Source organism: Lemur catta, chromosome 3 (assembly GCF_020740605.2).
Source record: "Lemur catta isolate mLemCat1 chromosome 3, mLemCat1.pri, whole genome shotgun sequence".
Classification (NCBI taxonomy): domain Eukaryota; kingdom Metazoa; phylum Chordata; class Mammalia; order Primates; family Lemuridae; genus Lemur; species Lemur catta.
The window spans coordinates 61,558,351-61,578,026 of NC_059130.1; the positions used below are offsets into that span (position 1 = coordinate 61,558,351).

Genomic DNA, 19,676 nt, shown 5'->3' on the forward strand with positions numbered 1-19,676 from the left:
ACACATCCAAATTGAAATGTTTCTTTTCATTGTTGCAGCGAAATATCCATTTGCTTTCCGGCCATTAGGGACTGCTGAATGCTTTTGTAAATGTTTCCACAGACTGCTGGCCACTCCAGCCCCATCTCTCTCCCACTGCTCAAGAATTTCCTAATGGTCAGGAACTCCTGTGAGACTTGCCCAGGAGTTCAGTGGTTTCCTGATGGAAGTGAGCACCAAAATGATCCTACATTTGAGGCAGTTAAGACAGAACTTTTTAAAAAATCAAAACAACTTCCTATTCCTGTGAATATCTTACTCTATTTGTATATTTTAAGCATAAATAAAAAGCTGCATTAATGCTTTAAAGTCATTCATCAATAATTTACTAGATAGCATAGTGACCTTAAGAAATTATCTTTATATCACATGTTGGAGACAGGTTTTTTAAAAAAATTTTCATAGTGCTTCTTGAGTAAAAATGAAAACATAGCAGATAAAATGAGTTTGGCTATGTTTTTTTATCTATTGACACTTGATGTTGGCTTTGAGCATGTCCCCAGAACTTGACTGGATGCCTTCCCCTCTCATGTCCACCTACTGAAATGCCACCCATCCTGCATCCCACTTCCTTCTTAAATAACCGTAAGTCTCAAAGATCCTGCCAGTTGCACAACTCCCTAATGAGGAAAGTGATCCAAGTGTGTGCTTTTGAAAAATGTATATTTTTAAAATACACACCTTTAAATGTATACATAAGCGGAGAGCTTATGATAGTTAAACATGTCCTAGTGCCCTGGGACCCCTGACTTGAACAAAGGATTGCTATAACAGTCAAAAGCAACCATTTATATATATGCTGAACAACTATTACTGAAGCGTCTTAGGTGAATCCTATGACCACTAGTGGATGGTGGCAAACTAGCCAACAGAAGCTTCTTTTTGTAAAGAGTCCATATAATAAGGCATATCTTTTAAGATTAGGTTGTTATACTCTGAATAAACCTGGTGAACATTCCTATCTTGAAGGCATCGGGGATCCTTCAAATGAAGGCATCATTGAAAGGAATGTATTTCCTGCCAACTCATGTCACAGTATAGTCTTGAAATAAATTGCCAGAAAACCTCAATTATCAAGAGAGCATCTTTCTTCTTTGAAAATGTATACAGATTAATATGGGGATATGCATTATTATATTCATCTTAATCTGTCTTCCATCAAAGTTAGATAAATAAAAATCAGAAATTTAGAAAATTCAGATATAATTGCTAGGATTTATTTACCACTTACTATATGCCAGGCCTTACATTCATTTTATCATTAAAACCTCACAGCTCATGGAGAGATAGGATTATTATTCTCACTTAACTAATGAAGAAATTGATCTTCAGAGCATACCCAGGTGTGCGGGTGTGAGTGTGTGTGGGTGGGTGTGTGACCTTCCCAAGATTACACAGATAGCAAATGGCACAGCTGGGTTTTAAACCCAAGCAGACTTAGAAAAATAGATACCAACACAAATTTTAAAATATGAAATATGCAATATAATAAAACAATGCTAAAAAAGAAGAGATTTATTAAATCCAGTAGATAAAAAAGGAAGACAATAAAGTAAATAAACAAATGAGTCTCAAACATAGTCCTCTGATGCAAGTGGCCCCAAGGTTTCTAGAACCTCGGCCTTGAGGTGTCTAATGGAGAACATCAAAGGTAAAGCCTAAAGGGCAAAGAATATGACAGGACCTTATTTTTTTTTTTTAACCAAGTGCAGGACCCTCAGGCATCTGGCCCACTGTACTCAAAGCCAGAATGATCAGAGATGAATAGGCCTAGGTATTGTAGACCTCTGCCCTTGCCTGGCTCATACAGCCAAAGGGGAGCTAACTTACTCTCTTCTCAGTAGACTCCAAGGGCCTGTATGGTGTTATCAACATGCAAGCATACGCTTTGACCTTGGATCTTGGTTCTCCAGCTTCCTAGCTGTACAGAGTTGTACAAATTTCCTAAACCTCATGTACCTCAGATTTGACAGGTGTGTAGTGCCTTTGTGAAAACTGAATAAAATAAAACTTAAGGCATCGGTCACCTAATGGCGTCCATAATAGTTAGGTGTGTGGTAGCAAGCAGATCATAAATTATGTTCGCATCCCCATTGTATTCCACATGACTGACTTCTGAAGCCCCAGGAGCATTTGGTTAATGTTTGATTAAAATCAATTTACCACAGCATTTAAAGTTTTCCACAATCTTTACTGTCATTAAATCTACAGTCCTTAAATCCTACACCTGGTTATGATTTCTCCTATCTTCTGGTTAAAAGTTTTGTGATAATGATATTCCTTGTAGTAGGGTTTGATCTGCATATGTCTTCTTTTGTATTAATACAATGTAGGGGAAAAAAGGAATTAGATATATGATGGGTGATAAATCTTATGATTTGAATCTCTTGGTTGTTCTCATGCTATGATTTCCGAACTTTACATTTCTGAAACTGTTATTTGTGATAGGTTTGAACTGATTTCTTTTTACCCTTTAGCAGAATGGATGTGATCTTCATCCACATTTCTTCAAAGATGAAAAAATTAATACACTCAGACCTGGGGAAAAGGTTCAATTATTTTGATTGTGTTTCCTGAATGAACATGTTATTTCTTAATGGGACTAACATTCCAGATAGTTCAAAGAAAAAACGTAAATGCAGACAGCCAACATGTAACTCTTCTCTCTCTGGTAGTACTGCATGAAAGGTGATATGGTTTAAAATACTATTATTGTTTAGCTTAGCTTTGAAAATTAGAAAAAAAAAAATGTAATCTTTCTGTTCTGACAGTCACTTGGGCAATCGCTCCAGGTATCTTTTATAGCAGAAGGGGAGGTGTCAGGACAAGGCCAAAGTTGGGTAAGTCTCTTGTACAAAGAGCTATGATGTAAACCTAGTATCTTAAAAAGAAGGGCAAAGGGAGAGTAGTGGAATACAAACTGGGCGAATTTAAAGCTAGTTCCCTTCCAAGCACCATCCTCTACTCCGGGATCAGCATCCTGTCAATCTTAGACTGGCTAGATGTAAGAACATACATTTATTTTTTATTTTTTACCAACAGTTTACCCTGACAGAAGAACATACACTTACATAGTGGTTAAGAAGGGGTGCTTTGGGACAGGAATTTGTAGAGTGAGATCCTAGACAGCCATTTAATAGCTAGTTGGCCTTTGAAGAGTTATTTATTATCCTTATGCCTAACTTTTCACACTTATAAAATAGGAACACTGATATCACCTATTCACAGAGTTCTTAGAAGGATTAAATGAGCTAATACACACAAAACAATTAGAATAGTACCTGGTATGTCATAAGGATATCGACATACGTATGTAAGCTAAGGAATATTAACTATTGTCTCTCTGGATCTGATGTCATTACACATATATTTCAACATTACTTGCCAGTTTGGAATGCCTGCTACTTTTAGTACCCATGTTGTTGGTTCTTTGAGTCATTGAAAGGAACATATGTAACTGTCAGTTTTGCAGCTGAGAGAGGGATATAGAGGTGTAAATGTGCATCTACAAAAAATTATATAAACTTAAGCAGTTAAGTACTCCGTTTATATTCAGATATCATAGTGGATAATGGCCTATACTTGCTTTTGTTAAAGAATAAAACAATTTGGGATATATTTCTATCACTTTTGGATAAGTTCTAACAGCCTCAAACTTTCAATCTAGTGACCAAGTCATGTCCAGGCACAAGTGTTTGAGGGCTGTATTTTGTGACTTCTAAAAGACCTCTAGGCTTTGTTTAAACTGTCATTTTCTAGGAATGTTATTAGGATGAATCGATGAAGTACAGGAGTGAAAGGAGCCGAAAGTAACTCACACACAGATTCTGAAATAACAGGAAATTAATGCAAACTGCTGCCTTCTTTGAACTTGAGGTTGCTTCTGGGCCACTGTGAGTTTCATTCATAATGTAAACTTTTCTACTTCTATTAAATTTTATTAAGTGCTTTATAGAAGAATTTAAATAAGCTAGAATTTCCTTACAGCAAGTATACATAACCAAGGAGCATAGATATATGTACATGTTTATTAACACACATACATGTCCAAAAATAATACAGTAGAAGGTTCTGCTATATTCATTGTGTTGCTGACAGTCTGATTGATGAATCACTCATAGACTTTTTCTCATTAAAAACTGGCAAAGCTGTCTTACCTTGAGAAAAGGCCTATAACCAACCTTAAAAGATCTACCTTTTCTTCACCTACTTTATTTCACAGGTTATGTGAATTTTACTGTTTCCTTAAAATGATGCACCACTTAGTTCCTGATCAGATCACTCCATGTTAACCAGACTCTCATCTGGTCTTATGTTTCAGCACTTGGTAAATGGAACAGATTTTTTCATGATAATCGGAATCTTTCCTTCTGCTTTTCTTGCATACAGTAACACCTACAATGGTGATAAAGTTTAACCAGAATGACTTGGTCAACATCCCTGAAAAACACATTATTCCCATTATTTAAGTGTTTCTTTGTACTCTGCCAAGTATTAATAGATCGTAAGAGCAGGGACTGAGTCTTATTCATATTTGTATATTCAGTGCTGAGAGGCCTGACATATAGTAGGTCCTCAAAATATTTTTGCTGAACTGCTGAATTGAAATAACTACTTATCGTCATTTTTAGACATACATTTATTCTGTCTTAACTGTGCTTGTGCTCTGGATTATGCAGCCAGTTTGCTTAAACAATTGTTGTCTACTATTAGCTTGCATGAAGTGTGTTTGGCATAGAAGTGGATCATTTTGGAAACTATCATAGAAAAGTATAGAGAGATGATAGTTTCTTCTAAAGCTTTTGGAGGATCAACTTTCTTCATGACAGTAAGAAGATTCTGGCTCAACAGTTCCTTTCAGTATGCCCATAATCAAAACCAAGTTTTATAAGGATATTTAGTGATGTGGGAAAGGTTCATGTCATATGTGTTAACTAGAAGAATAAAACTAGGTTGGCTCCCTGCCATCCCCCAAGACAAAGACTGCAATGAACATGTTTTTAAAGAAGTTATCTCTTCTAGCCAAAATCCCAAAACCTAGCTGAGTCTTCCACAGCTGAAGTAAACTTATGTAGTAAACTAAGGCACTTGACAATATCTTGTTTCTTATTCCCAGAAGGCTGTTGGGCTGCACATTGAAAGGTGAGGCAGATAGAAACAAAAGTATCCAATATTACTCTGCCTAATAATGTGAAGGGGTTTCTCCAATGTTAGAGAGATGACTTTGCTTTATATAGGAAACTAGTTTTATATTCTGCCTCCTCAATAGCAATAATATTAATAACATTTATATAGCACCCACTGTATGCCAGGCACTAAGTGTACTATACATATTAATTTATTCAATCCTCACAACATTCCATGAGAAAAGTACTGACATTATCCCCACTTTGCTTTTTGCATGTCCACAGAGAGGCTCAGACTTCAGTTTGGGAGAGCAAGATCAGAAACTAGGGAGTGCCCAGGAATCCAAGAAGGTGATTAACTTATTGGGAGCCTTTCCCTTAAATTATGAGAAAGCCAAACTGAGTAAACACTTTTACAATTTTCTTCCTTTTATTAAATGCCTTTAGTTACCCTAGCACATTAAAAAGTCAAATATTCAGGCACAGACCTGAGTGGAGATATTGTGAGGAGTAAATGGGCAAAAATTCAAGGATATTGTAGTCTACCTTATATCCTCCCAACCAACCACCATGTTTCAGGGTGGGAGCAACATTCTGGAGAGAGACTGGGTCCCAGAGATCCAGTGGAGAGAGCTGAAACTGAGGGCCAAACCTATGAGGAAGCTGCGACAGCCAGGGACAACATGACTTTGAGGAACAAGTGCTTAGACCAACTCAGCAACAAAAAATATCCTTCCTCACGGCTCATGTTATAAATTAAAGCAGGTGACATTTGTTGGGGGTGGGCACGAAGCTTGACACTTGGGTTACATGTTGTTGAGTGATAAAATCAATTAGGAGATCACTCTGAGACTAAAAGATAAATCTATGTGCATATGTTAGCAATGATTATGGGTGAGGGGAGTATGAGATGCTTTTATTTGCCTTTTGTGCTACTGTGGATTTTCTAATATCATTATGATTTATAAGCACTACTTTTTATAACACAAAAATACTATTAAAAAGTGATTATAGATACATAATAATAGCCAAGCATGGCACTTAGTACTTTAAAGATCATCACATTTAAAAAGGCATATGTTGTTTCTTAGACACCAAGGACATTCATGCCAAAAGCCTGCACCTCCATCTACCAGTTTTTTACTTTGAGCAAGTTGTTTCAACTCTCCTTGCCTCAGTTTCTTCAGCTGTAAGATGAGAAGAGTATTAGTTTCTCATGTATAAGATTGCAAAAAGGATTAAATTAAGTAACACATGTAAAGCACTTAGACCACAACTCAGCATACAATAAGTAATTGGTAAAAGTTAGCTATTATTGTTTAATTCTCATAATCACACTGAAGAGAATAATGATGTGGAGAAGTTTTAGTCTTTTGTCTAAGGTCAAAAAATCAGGAATATGTTGAGATGATCAAGATTTGAATACTGATATTGGCACGAAATTCAGTGCTCTGCCAAATATTCTACTATTGTTGTTGGTGAAACACATTCACGGCATGACTGAGTGAGTTATTCTACGGCTATCTGACTAAAATAGAAACATCTTTTTTTTTTTTGCTATCCTTTCTTCCTTTCTCCCTCCCTCCTTTCTTCTTCTTTCCCTTCCCTCTCTTTCTGTCTCACTCCCCTCTCCCTCTCTCTTTTTCCAATTTTTCTTCTTTTCTTTACTCCAAAATGATGGGACTATAGACACAGATGATGATACTATTGATGTTATATTAGATTAGGATTATTAATTCTTTGAAAAATATACAAAAGACTGTGTGAAACAAAATAGATTTTTGTTTCTCTCTCACATAGAAGTCCAGAGGTAAGCAGTACATTGTTGGTGAGGCAACTCTGCTATTCTCAACACATAGCTTCCAAAGTTGCTCCAGGAGCCGCCATTTCCTATCCAGTAGGAAGAGAGAAGGGGGAAAAAAAAGCCCATGATAGATACATTTGAAGAGATAATTAAAAAGTTGCCTGTATCACTTCTGTACCCATCATATTGATCCGAAAGGCCAATCCTAGCCGCAAAAGAGGACAGGAAATATAGTTTGTAGGTTCTATTACTAAATAGTGAAGGACAGAACAGATCTAGAAGGGGGCAGTTTCAGGCTCATCTATAAGAAGTGTAGCAAGCATAAGTACATGATTACTAATGTCTCTGAATCTCTTTTATAGTGTATATTTGTGTCAATGACTGGTAGTAGCAAGTTTCATGGCCATTGTGGAAATGGTTTACCACAGATTTTGTTACTGATCATGGCCATATTTATGAAACCAGCACCTTTCTTCTATTACAGTTGGTGTTTTCACTTCCCGTTTCAGTACTACCTATATGAACAGTGCCCCCAGAATTGTGCAATGCAGCAACACTGGTAGAATTGCTTTGTGTTAAATTGCACTTTAAGTTCAAAGTTACACTTGAATGATAGTATAGTAAATAGCTCAATGAAACATGCCAATTCCTTTATGTTTTGGAGAGTGAGGGGTGGGGATGTTATTGAGATGTATTCGACTCAGTCATTCAAGACTCTACGAGGGGTCCACAAGAAATTTCTCTAGGCTTCAGTGGTGTGAAAATCTTTTACTGACAACTTTTTCTCCTATAGAACAAACTGTGAATCATTTAATTGTCGTATTTTGGTTATTAGGAAACTCACAGTATATCCCACAGCCTACTTTCATAAATTTACAGGGCTGGTGTGTTAAATTTTTCTCTCTTATTAGATAGTTTACGTTATTTTCCTTCAATCTGATTTATTTATGTGTTTATGTTTTTATAATTCACTTGTAGGAATGATGCATGTATATAAACCGTGTATGTAAGCAAATGCTGGAAATTTCACTGTAGTATGGCACTCTGAATTCTGTTACATTCATTTATTAATACTATATAATTGCTTACAGAATTAGATATGTCTAAAGTTAGCAATTTTTATTTCAACTTAAAGCATCTTTAACTTTTAAAGTGATTTTAAAAAATTCATTAATAAGTTTGATTATTCCCTTTTAAAAGGACATGAATGTAAAACTGTGAGTTGGTATGTTAAGAAGTTATTTTTAGTTTGGAACAACTGCTATCAATTTAACTTGTGCTTAATTAGAAAAAAGTAATGCTTACATATGGCACTATATCTTCAGTAGATTTGGAAAGTAAAAAGGATTTCGCTTATGATAGAAAACTTAAATGCCCATAGTGACTCTAACATTGTTTTTTAATCGTGAGGGTAAAAAGATGGATCACTTTAGGGGAAAACTTGTGGCTCACAATGCAAGTTTTAACAACTTTCCTGTGATTACCTATACCTCTGGCAGAAAAATCTTTTCTGACCCTATGGGTCCTTGCCACGGTTTAAGCCAATCGGGACTTTTTGGAATGGTGGATAATCAATTTAGCCTGATTAAATGTGGTTCCCATCTTAAATTATGCAAAATGTAAGGACCCACGGGTCGAAACTGAGGTAGAATTGAGACCCGTAGGCATTCTAGCAGTTAAGCCATGGAGAGCTATGGAGACTGTGCTATGGGAATGTGATTTTTAGTTGAATTGCTTTGAATAATTCTCCTTGCTTAAAAGCAAATGATGATGCATGCTGCTAAAGTCCAAGGAAGAAAAATAGTTTAATGATTTAGATTATGAACATCAGTATGAAAAAACCTGAAATGTAAAGCCCCTTCAGTCGATAACAGGACAGTTTTGTAAACCACTTAAGGCTGTGATAAAATCCTACTTGACTGGCCCACGAGCAGATGTGACAAGTTGAATTTATTTCCTCTCTTACCAGGAAGCTTTGCAGGAAACTCTTAACATATGGTGCTTTTCGCTTCCATCTAGAGCTATAAATGTTATTGGAAAAGGATGTTCCCAAGAGCAGCGAGTTTCTGACGTCTCTGCCAAATGGAGTCCAAATGATCCTTCTGTGGTTCTGAATTCCCCGAGTTCTTAGGAGTTGGCAACCAAGGGTCTCTGATCTAAACACAGCTCACTAATTTAATTATTTTATTATAGATTCGTGGAAGCTCTTTCAGACCAGTGACTTAGCATCTGTATTGTATCTAGCTATACAGGAAGCACAAGTTAGAAGGGTGTAAATATTTTGTTTCTTAACTGCTTTCATTTGAAAACTTGAAAATCATTTCACACAGAAACCAGGCACCACAAACTGAACACAAAAGAATGTGAAATTGAGATAAGTCAAATTTGCAGAAACTTTTTCATGTTTAGAGCGTTTCATATCTTATGAGTCTACCACTACATAGGGATATAGTAGTAAATGCTCACAGTAATTAGCAATCATACAAAAATGAAATGTTGCTAAGTAAAAATCATTGACCGTCTTATATATAGTTTATAAGACTCCACAAAGTGCTGAATATGCACCATAGGGCATATCCTTATTTAATGTCTTTTCGGAACATTTCATTTTAATAAATTAAAAGGACAAAATTGATGCTTTGACCATTAGAAGTTTGCTGCTAGCTGAAGCAACACCATGATTACTAAATTGAAAATGATGGCAACTAGTTGATATTTTTAGTGCAATGAACTATGTTGAAATGTCATTCAATTTAATATAGAAAATATATTAAAGTGAAAAAGTATGAAAATTGACATTTTTGAAGTTGTATTATAGGTGAATAACTATTACATAACTCTGTACTGATTATTAAGGCATATATACATATATAAAATATGTACATGTATTTTCAGCATTTTATAGCATTTTAATATTTTAGCATTTATCAAATAAATTATTTTATAGTCATAAATATCAGGGATTTTTAGTATATTTTGTAGTTTCAAAATACATGAAATGAGCCCTAAAAAAGTTCAGTGTATTTGTGTATCTATGTGTGTGGATATATTATATATGTATTACTCTGTACAAGTAAATACCTGTCATACATGTGTATAAGGAGTTTAGATATAATTTATCAGAAAAATTACATACATACTAGCCTACAGCTCTTATGCGATAATAAAAACATTTTGAAAATTTAATCGCATTTATAATTTAATAGTTGTCTTTGAAAACCTAAATCATCATTTGAGTATTTGAACTCAAAGTAAGTATTAACAAACTAAAAAGAGAAGAAAAATTTATAATATACCAATAGCTATACATTTAAAAACTTTCCATTACAAAACCAAATAAGTCAATCAATATAAACTAATCAGCAATATAAAATCTTTAAAAAAAATTTTTTTTTTCAATAGAGATGGGGTCTCACTCTTGCTCAGGCTGGTCTTGAACTCCTGAGCTCAAGCAATCCTGCCTCAGCTTCCCAGAGTGCTAAGATTACAGGCGTGAGACACCATGCCCAGACTTAAAAATTATTTTTTGAAGGTTCCTTTGAAAAAGATGACACTGAAGGTGAAATAGGAAGCTCCTGCCTCTCCCAAAGCCGAAGCCAAAGCAAAGTCTTTGAAGGCCAAGAAGGCAGTGCTGAAGGGTGTCGACAGCCACAAAAAAGGAAGATTTTCCTGTCACCCACCCACTGGTCAGCAGCCCAAGACACTGCAGCTCTGGAGGCAGCCTAAATATCCTCAGAGGAGCACCCTCACGAGAAACAAGCTTGACCACTATGCCATCATCAAGTTTCCCTAACCACTGAGTCAGCGTGAAGAAGATAGAAGACAACACCACACGTGTGTTCATTGTGAATGCCAAAGCCAACAAGCACCAGATCAAATAGGTTGTGAAGAAGCTCAATGACATTGATGTGGCCAAGGACAACATCCTGATCTGGCCTGATGGAGAGAAGGAGTATGTTTGACTGGCTCCCAATTACAGATTATGATGCTTTAGATGGTCCCAACAAAGTTGGGACCATCTAAACTGAGTCCAGCTGGCTAATTCTAAATATATACCTTTTCACTGTAAAAAAAAAAAAAAAAAAAAGAAGAAGAAGAAAAGAAAAGAAAATTCTTCTTATTTTGTTAATTCTTAATATTTAAGAATGAATAAACCCTTTAAAATTATCAATAATGTTTACTTAGGCTGAATACCCTTATTTAAATAATATTAATTTCTTCTTTTCTTCAATCTTCAATGTGATGTATATCATCCAGTAGATTTTATCACTATATTGTTAAATCAATTTCTTAATTACTATAGCACTTTCCAGAAACTCTTAGAAACTATTATCTTTTTTCCATTGGTACTTGCATTTTTCAAATGACTATATTCTTAACTTTAATTATTGTGAGCATTAGAATTATTTTTTGAAAGACAAGTCCCCTATTGCAGTGCCAAAGAAAGAAAACACAATTCAAGATGCCATGTAACTATCACCTCATATATGCCATTAAACAGGATAGATACTTACAATAATAGGTAACATTACCTATATAGCTAACATGTTTCATTATTAATATAACATGAGCATATAAATATGTTATAATTAATTTATTTTCTCAAGTGTTTTCTTTAGCTTTAATAAAAATGGTACTTCACTGGAAACCTACCATGGGTTATATTACAACTTCTCTAATTTTACTCTTTTTTCTAGTTTTTGGAAAACTGGAGAAATTTTAGTACCAATTTTCCTTGGTTCTAAAACTAATTATAGGTTCTCAAAATATCCAAAAGAAAAGTGGCATGAAAAATATTCAGTTGTTCAGTACCCATCATGCCACGATTAAATAATCAACAATAATTTGATGGTTGACTGAAATTACCATGTTGCAAAACCCTAAATCTTAGCTCATATAATTCTCCTGTTTAAAGGGGAAAAATTATAAAATTGAGTGTAGTTGAAACGAGCCTTTTAAAAAAAACTTTTTTAGACTCATAGACATTTTAAAACTAGAAGGAGGTTTGATGTCAATAACAAAGAACTCCAATTTTACAGATGAGGCAAATGAACCCACAAATTATAAAACACATAGATTTTTGAAAGCTGCAAAGACAATTACAAGATCATGAAATAAATTTAAATTGTGGCAATTCTGGTTGTTTCATCCACACAGGTGCCTTGAATGGCACAAATTGCTAATATCTAAAGGCCCTGCATCTTGGCTCCTAAGAAGTTGCTCATTCCCAATGTCATGCAGATTAAGGACAATTAGAATAAAATGCCATTGAACTTTTATGTTAGAAGGGCAAAGATTAACAAGTCTAATGTTCTCTATCAATAAGTGAGGCCCAGAGAAGTAACACCAATTCCCAATTAAGTTTAATATACCTTTTATATACTTATTCCAATTCAATGGGGGTAATTTGCCCACTTTAGATTTTGTCACACAGGCAAACACAGATAGCTCAACAGAACAGAAAAGTTAATTCAAGAGAAGAAATCGAAACTTCAGTGAAGAACAAATTTACTACTCTTTACTTCCATGAGTGTGAATAAATAATATTCACAAGTGACTTTAAACATATAAGGTTTCCCAAACTGTACATTCAATTTTCCATAAAATGTATCTTCAATTCATATCTGATTAGTTTGGCTTGGCTGGTTATATACCAGTCACTCTTCACACTTTATTTGACTCTTCCCTATCTCCTGCCTCACATTAATGCTTTTCTTGCTTTCCACGTTTCCTCTGGTCTTCCATCACATTTCGTTCATGCTAATCCCTCTAGAGCATTTACCCTTGTTATAATAAATGTTCCAGATACTAAAAGAGGTAAACAGTGAGAACATAACATCAAGAACTTGAAGATGTCCCTCTGAGAGTTTAGTTAACAGTTATTTGACTTATTCTTGAGCTGCACTATTGACAGATGCACAAAATAAAAAGGAGACAACATTAAAAAATGAGGTCCAGCAAATAAGTTTTTTACTATCCAGCAGAGAGAAATATTAATTAGAGTGATGTGTAAGGAGAGGCAAAGGAAGAGCTAACATTAGTGTTCTGGTTGCTAAGGACAATTTATCAGATCTCACCATGGCCTAGAAAAGTCTACTTATCACCATCTTATCCTCCTTACCCTTTGAATCTTTCTATGTGCTCAGGTTATCATAACATTTGGAAAGTTGTCTGTCTTAAGTCATTCTTTTGAAATAGTTACCGATAATGTCATATACCATAGCTGTGACATGTGGCAATCCATTGGTGCCCACACTAGGACAGCAGCCTACTCCAGCTTTGTAGTTACTGACATATAAATCCAACTGAGTATAGCTTAAATGCAACACCCTCTAACAAAAGTGACCGATGAAAGTCTTAAAACACTCAAGAACTGAACTTCAGAATACCAAGACAATAAGACAATATGTCTCTGCCCATCAGCCTCTCATGTCCAAGACTATCTCCAAATTGACCCCTATTTTGTAGGTCAAACAGGCAGAGAGGCCAAAAGAAAGCTTATATCCTGGTGGGAATTTTCACCCTCCTCTATAATCTGCTACCACACTGACAGGCAGAGATAATGCAGACTTGCTTCCTGCCATGAATTCTTCCCCCACCCCTAAATGACTAAAAAAAAAATAAGAGTGGTAGCTATACTGTGCCTACTATATTAACATCAGTCAAGTCAATAACATTATACATAAATACCTTTTTTTATTCTTATTTTCTCTGCTTCCAAGTAATTGTTAAGATGAAGTTTATGCACTCATATAATCATGCCTAAAAATTAATGCTGCCTCTGTTTATCAAGTACAAATTGACAATTGTATTTACAAAATTTGAGAGTATAATTAAACACATATTCATTTTTGAAATAGGAATGAGCCGGCTGTATAAATTAGCACATGCCCACAGGTCCTAGGCATTAAAGAAACTACTGAAGTGTTATAAACCAAAGGCAGATAACACAACCCTAACTTCGACACAGGGCAAAAACTTGAAGGAATCCTGGCCTTGGAGTCAGATGGCTTGCCCAGGGTTCCCCTTCTGCCATTTACTTTCTTTGTGGCCTCAGGTAAATCACTAATCTTCTCTGACCAACAGTTTTAATATCTTTAAAAGGAAAGAGACTACGGTTTGTTGTAAGGATTAAGGGAATTCTTGTTTATGGAATTAGCCTCACAATTTATAAAACTCATCTACAAATTTGAAGATTGTTGCAGACAATAATTGTCAGATCTATCAAATATACAGTCCTTGTGATTGTGTTTGCAAACAGACATACGATGTAGGTTTTAAAACAAACAAACAAACAATAGATCTTGGTTAAGGGCAACCCTACCCCAAATGTTCAAACCCTAGTATTATCATACTTGTCCACTTTGTTTCTCTTCTAAGATGGTCTGAATAGAAGCTACAATAAACTCTGAGCACAAACTCCTATCATTAGGAGTCTCTCATCTCTTCTCTTTAATGAAATCTGTTTCTCCGTCTCATTATTACCCCTCCCCTGCCATCCCTGGGTAGCTCACTATTGTCTCAATTCATCAGCCCCTGTTCTGGCCTCATTTGCTTGCCTAACCACCCTTGATACTAGGGTCAGTCATTTTATTAGATTTTCACACTCTCTTGCCCCAGAGCTGCCATTCTAATCCCCAAGAATGGGTAAATACCATCATCTGCGTTCTCAGCTCCTAGTCCCAGGCTGCCAAACATTGCTGAAGGAAATCACAAAGCCAGGTTGACTGGTTCCACTACAGTTCCGAGCTATCTAGCCAGCTGGGCCCTCATTGCTGCTTGACAGTACTTGTTCTCATCAATGATTTATAGCTTTTTGTATTCCTCATAGTGTCAATTCCAAGATTTCTTCCCATCCTCAGTTTCTTATGTGATATGACCTGCTAGTTCATAGAGAAAGTGAAGGCCAATGCTTGATACCACACCTCTTTTCTTCTCTTCACATAAGAGCTTTCCTTTCTTTTCTGATCTTATAGGAAAGTTCTCTCCTCTCTTGAGACATTCACAAATGCCTTCCCTCTTTTTTGCTAAGACTTTAGCACATCCCTTGTCTGCATATTCTCATAAGTTTTCCCTTGGCCCAAGCACTCCCTGGTTTTGACACTTTGTTTTTGTTTTTTTGTAAAACTTCTTAAAAGGAAAGGATAGTTTCCTTTCCTGTTTCTACTTTTTTGCCACCTACTCAGTGCTTGTGATCTGCCCCCTGCTCCAATAAGTAAATCTAATGACAGTTTTCCAGCCCTCACCCTTTTTGCTCATTGTAAAGCAATTAACATTACGGACACTGCACTGTCTTAAAATTCTTCACTGTGTTCTCTCCAGAAACATCTACTCCAGCTCACATTTCATTTTGGTGGTACCCATATCTTCCCAGACACCCCAGATTGAAACTTCAGAGCAATGCTTGCCTCCTTACTCTCCTCCGTTCCTGATGTTCAATAGTTGACATGTTCTGTTGCTTCCATTTCTGCAATCTCTCTCACATTTATATTCTGTCCAAAATCACTTTTTCTGGTACTATTAAACAGATTAATACAATTTTCTCCTAACCCTTTGTCTTTCAATTCTTTTCCCTGGCAATATATTTGCACCTTGGAATGTTTAAGTTCTTCTATCTATCCCAATTTACTTTTTAATTCTTAGCTCTTTCCACCAGTATCTAATCAAAAGGAACTCCTTGCTTTTCTTCTTATAAAACCTGAGATTACTAGCCATTTACCTCTACCCAGAGGGAAGTGGGGAAGGGTGAAAAGACACATCACATTATGTGGATTTTGCCTCTCTAAACCAAATACTGCTGATGCATATGACTCCTGATGGAAAAGAGTACAAAGTGCTGGATACATTCATGTTTTCAGATTGTGAAAATTCATCAAACTGTACATGTATAGTATATGTGTTTTTCCATATGTATAATATACTGTATTTTCTGTATGTATAATCTATTTTAATAAACATTTATGTATGATATCATTTTCTGTATATATAATCTTTTAAAAAAACTTCAAGAAGAACCAGCTTAAATGAGTGAGAAAGAGGACAAGATGGCAACATATAATCTGAGCAATGGGTTTAGTAGAAGAAAAGCTAAACAATGACAACAACAACAATAAAACACAAGCAAAATTTTTTGTCAAGATTCAATCATTTCTTTTAATGTTCTATCTTCCTGAGTCCTTTGAAATATCTGGTGCCCAAAGAAGCATTAGAATCTCCAGAACACCAAGATTACCCATATCCTAGAGAAAACTTTATATTTGGCCATGGCTTATGACTGTACTTTTGGTAAGACAGGTAGGAGGAACATTTGCAATTAGAAGCATATCTGAATTTATAATATTATCTGTTTCCAAAAGTAATTAAATGACCCAAGAGAGTAACCTATCAGATGACAAAAGTCAAGCTGCTGGTACATTCATGCTCTTCATTTATAGATGGAATAACAGCATCCTTGCTGAGTTAAAAAGAAAATGCCTCAAGGTAATCTATCTAAGTAGTGTACTTCAGTATTTAAGTGCAAATTCAAGGATCAAATCAAACAGACCTAGGTATTGATTCCAGCTTGGCTATTTACTGGCTATGTCACCTGGGATGAATCCTGAGCTCTGTGTTTCACTTTCTTTATTTGTAAAATGAACATAGCAACCACCTTGCAGAAATGTGAGGATAAGGAAGAATACATAATTTCGATAATACAACATTGGAAACAATGTGCACACAATAAATAGCTGTTACTAATTCTTATCTGTAAAATAAAGAGGCTGAAATAGAGAGTCTCCTGTAGTTCTAACTTTCTATGTTGCCATTAAGAAGGTACCCATTTCTGCAACAGTGACACTTACTTACAAGTCCTGAGAAAGTGCTAAAAGGTGAGAGAGCCAATCTGCTTTGTTGAATCTTAATGTTGTCATAGTATCAGTAGACATTTGGGGAGCTAAAATGTGAACATTAGCTAGCCTATCTCAAACAATAAACTATTCCCCTTTTTAGCATCCACAAATTAGTGTATGAGTTTGGTCTTTGCTTCGATTTCAGAGATGTTTTCCTAGGGGGCTATATTCTAATTTCTCCTTTGTTTTCACTACATTTTATAACATTTACTCCCCTTCTTATTGCTAGATTAGAAAGAAACTCATATTGCATTAGATGGAAAACATTCTAAGAAAATACAGGTTTAGGTTATCAGTGTTAGCCCATTTAATTTACAAGGAAATGCAAAATGAAAGAGAACACAGAATGTCCATTGTAGTGGATCCTGTGTATGTCACTCAGATCCTCCAGGACCAAGGCATTCATTTTCTACAATGCCAGGAATGTCAGCTACTGACCCTTATGGCTGAGTCCCTCCCTCACCTCACAAGTTCACAGCCCTTTCTTAGAGATAGCCTACATTCAGTTATTGATAAATTAAGAGTTTAGTGGCCTGACCCTCTTCCTTTAATTCAAGGCAACTCTAAAGAGCCATCCCAGCTCCAGAGTTCCTCATGGAATTGGCTGAGGCCCCTCTTGTAGTTTTTCCCTGTGCCCAATCCAGTCTCTTTCACCTTAATAGGCATCATTACCCACAAATAAAGCATCTGTGTGCAACTCTCCATCTCAGAGTCTGTTTCCTGGGAAACCTGTCCTACATCCATTATTTTCAAATATTGGAAAATAATTGGGAAGACATTTTCATCAAACAGCTTTAGAATAAAATATTCTCTGCCAAAGCTCAAAATCCAAAATCAGTTCTCCAGATATTTTGAAGTCATTCTCATCCAAATGCCAGGCTTACGTGATCTCAGTGAATTTCTACAGATAAAAGAGAAGAAGGAATGTAGACTCTCGGGCAACTGTGGGACAAAAATCCTATCTGGTTTTTATATAGCACCTAATATAACCTATAAGACCTGTGAATAATTAGAGAATTTCATCTTCTCCATTGGTAAAGAGGTTGCCTTTGTTAAGTTTCCCTGTGGATGGAATGTGGGCCATACTGAGAATGCTATGTAAGCTCACAAACGCCATGATGGGGTGATGTGCTCACAGGAATGTGATGTGCCTTAGAATCCCCTAGTGTCCCAGGGAAAATGGCTGCAGCCAGTTTGGTATGGTGGATAAGCAAAGAATCCCATGAATGAGTGAGCATTTATTTTCCCTTCTGGACATTCTGTGTCTATACATAGCTGGTGAGAAAACTACCTTTCTATTTGCGAGGTACCTGATCATCCAGGGGATAGGGTACAGACAGTTGGTGTCTATATTGTAGGGGTAGAGTGTCCGTGAAACATGATCCAACCAGTAACATAATTCTTCTTACCAAATACAGTTACACAGGAAAGATACTAGCTCAACAAAAAACTGCTTGAAGAATGGAGAAACAACACATGTACTCACTACTAAATTGGAACTAATTGATCAATACTCATGTACACATACAGTAGTAAAACTCAACGGAAATCAAGCAGGTTGAGGGAGGAGGATGGATAAATCCACACCTAATGGGTACAATCCGGTGATGGACACACTTATAACTTAGACTCAAACTGTATAAAAGCAATTCAGTTATCAAAATGTTTGTACCCCTGTAATATTCTAAAATTATGAAAAGAAAAAAAAATGCTTGAGAATAACAGTCCAATAATATAGCTTAGAGAACCACGAGACATACAATAAAAGCTCTCCAAACTTTTAACCTTAGGTTTCCTTTACACTAAAAATTTATTAAGGAGCCTAAAGAGCTTTTGTTATGTGAGTTGTACATATCAATATTTACCAGGTTAGAGATTAAAACTGGGAAATTTTTAAAATTTTCATTTATTAATTTATTTTAAATTATAATAATACAACCATAGCATGGTAATATAACATTTTTATTAAAATAATTTTCTAAAATAAAAAAATTCTTAAGGAGTGGCATATCTACTTTTGTGTTTAATCTTTTGCAATATATTGTTTTAAAGTATGTAAAGAAAATCTGGCTTCATACTTCTACATAGAAAAAGGAAGGAATATTTTAATAGCCTTCTCAGATAATTGTGTATATTCTTCTTTGATATTATACCATAACTTGTCATATGTTAGTTTTTTAAGGTTAGTTGCAATGTGGAATCTGAAACCATATTGCGAATTCTTCATGCTCTACTATATTAAAAACTATCTGGTTGATTTGCACTTGGAATGTACCTGTGCCCAATGCATAATTTTGTAATGTCATACATTGGTGATTTGTAAAATATTTATTAATAGAGTAATATAGATTTACCAAACATCGACACATTTTCTCACCCAATAAAAAAATCACATTTATGAATACCCCCACTCATCTCATCAGAAAAGTATTAAAGTATTAGAAAGCTGTCCAAATTCTTATTTTTCCCAATTTCCAATTTTTTCCCTGAAAGCTCAGATTTTATCATTGCCAACAAATATTATTTCCTTGGAGTGACAAGTTTACCTAGTTCATTTCTGAGAAAACATCTGCCAAATAGCCAAGTTTGCCTGCCATAGTTCTTTTAAGTAAAAATGAGGTTCCATGGGAAGCGCAGCTAGTTCACCTCACAACTCGACCATACAAGTGCATTTCCCTGAGACAACCATCATGCTTCTGTGTGCGGCAGAATTTCCTTTGCATACTTCTCATTTTGGCACTAAAATTAAAAGGAGGTATAATACAGGGTAAAAGTTTAATGAAATTAATAATTCTTACTGCTGCATCAACAACATTT

At 35.5% G+C, this 19,676-nt stretch overlaps 1 pseudogene; it reads left to right on the forward strand.

Annotated features, from left to right (window-relative positions):
- The first annotated feature begins 10,516 nt into the window (after positions 1-10,516).
- On the forward strand, positions 10,517-10,992 carry LOC123634695 (annotated as a pseudogene).
- The last annotated feature ends 8,684 nt before the right edge of the window (positions 10,993-19,676 follow it).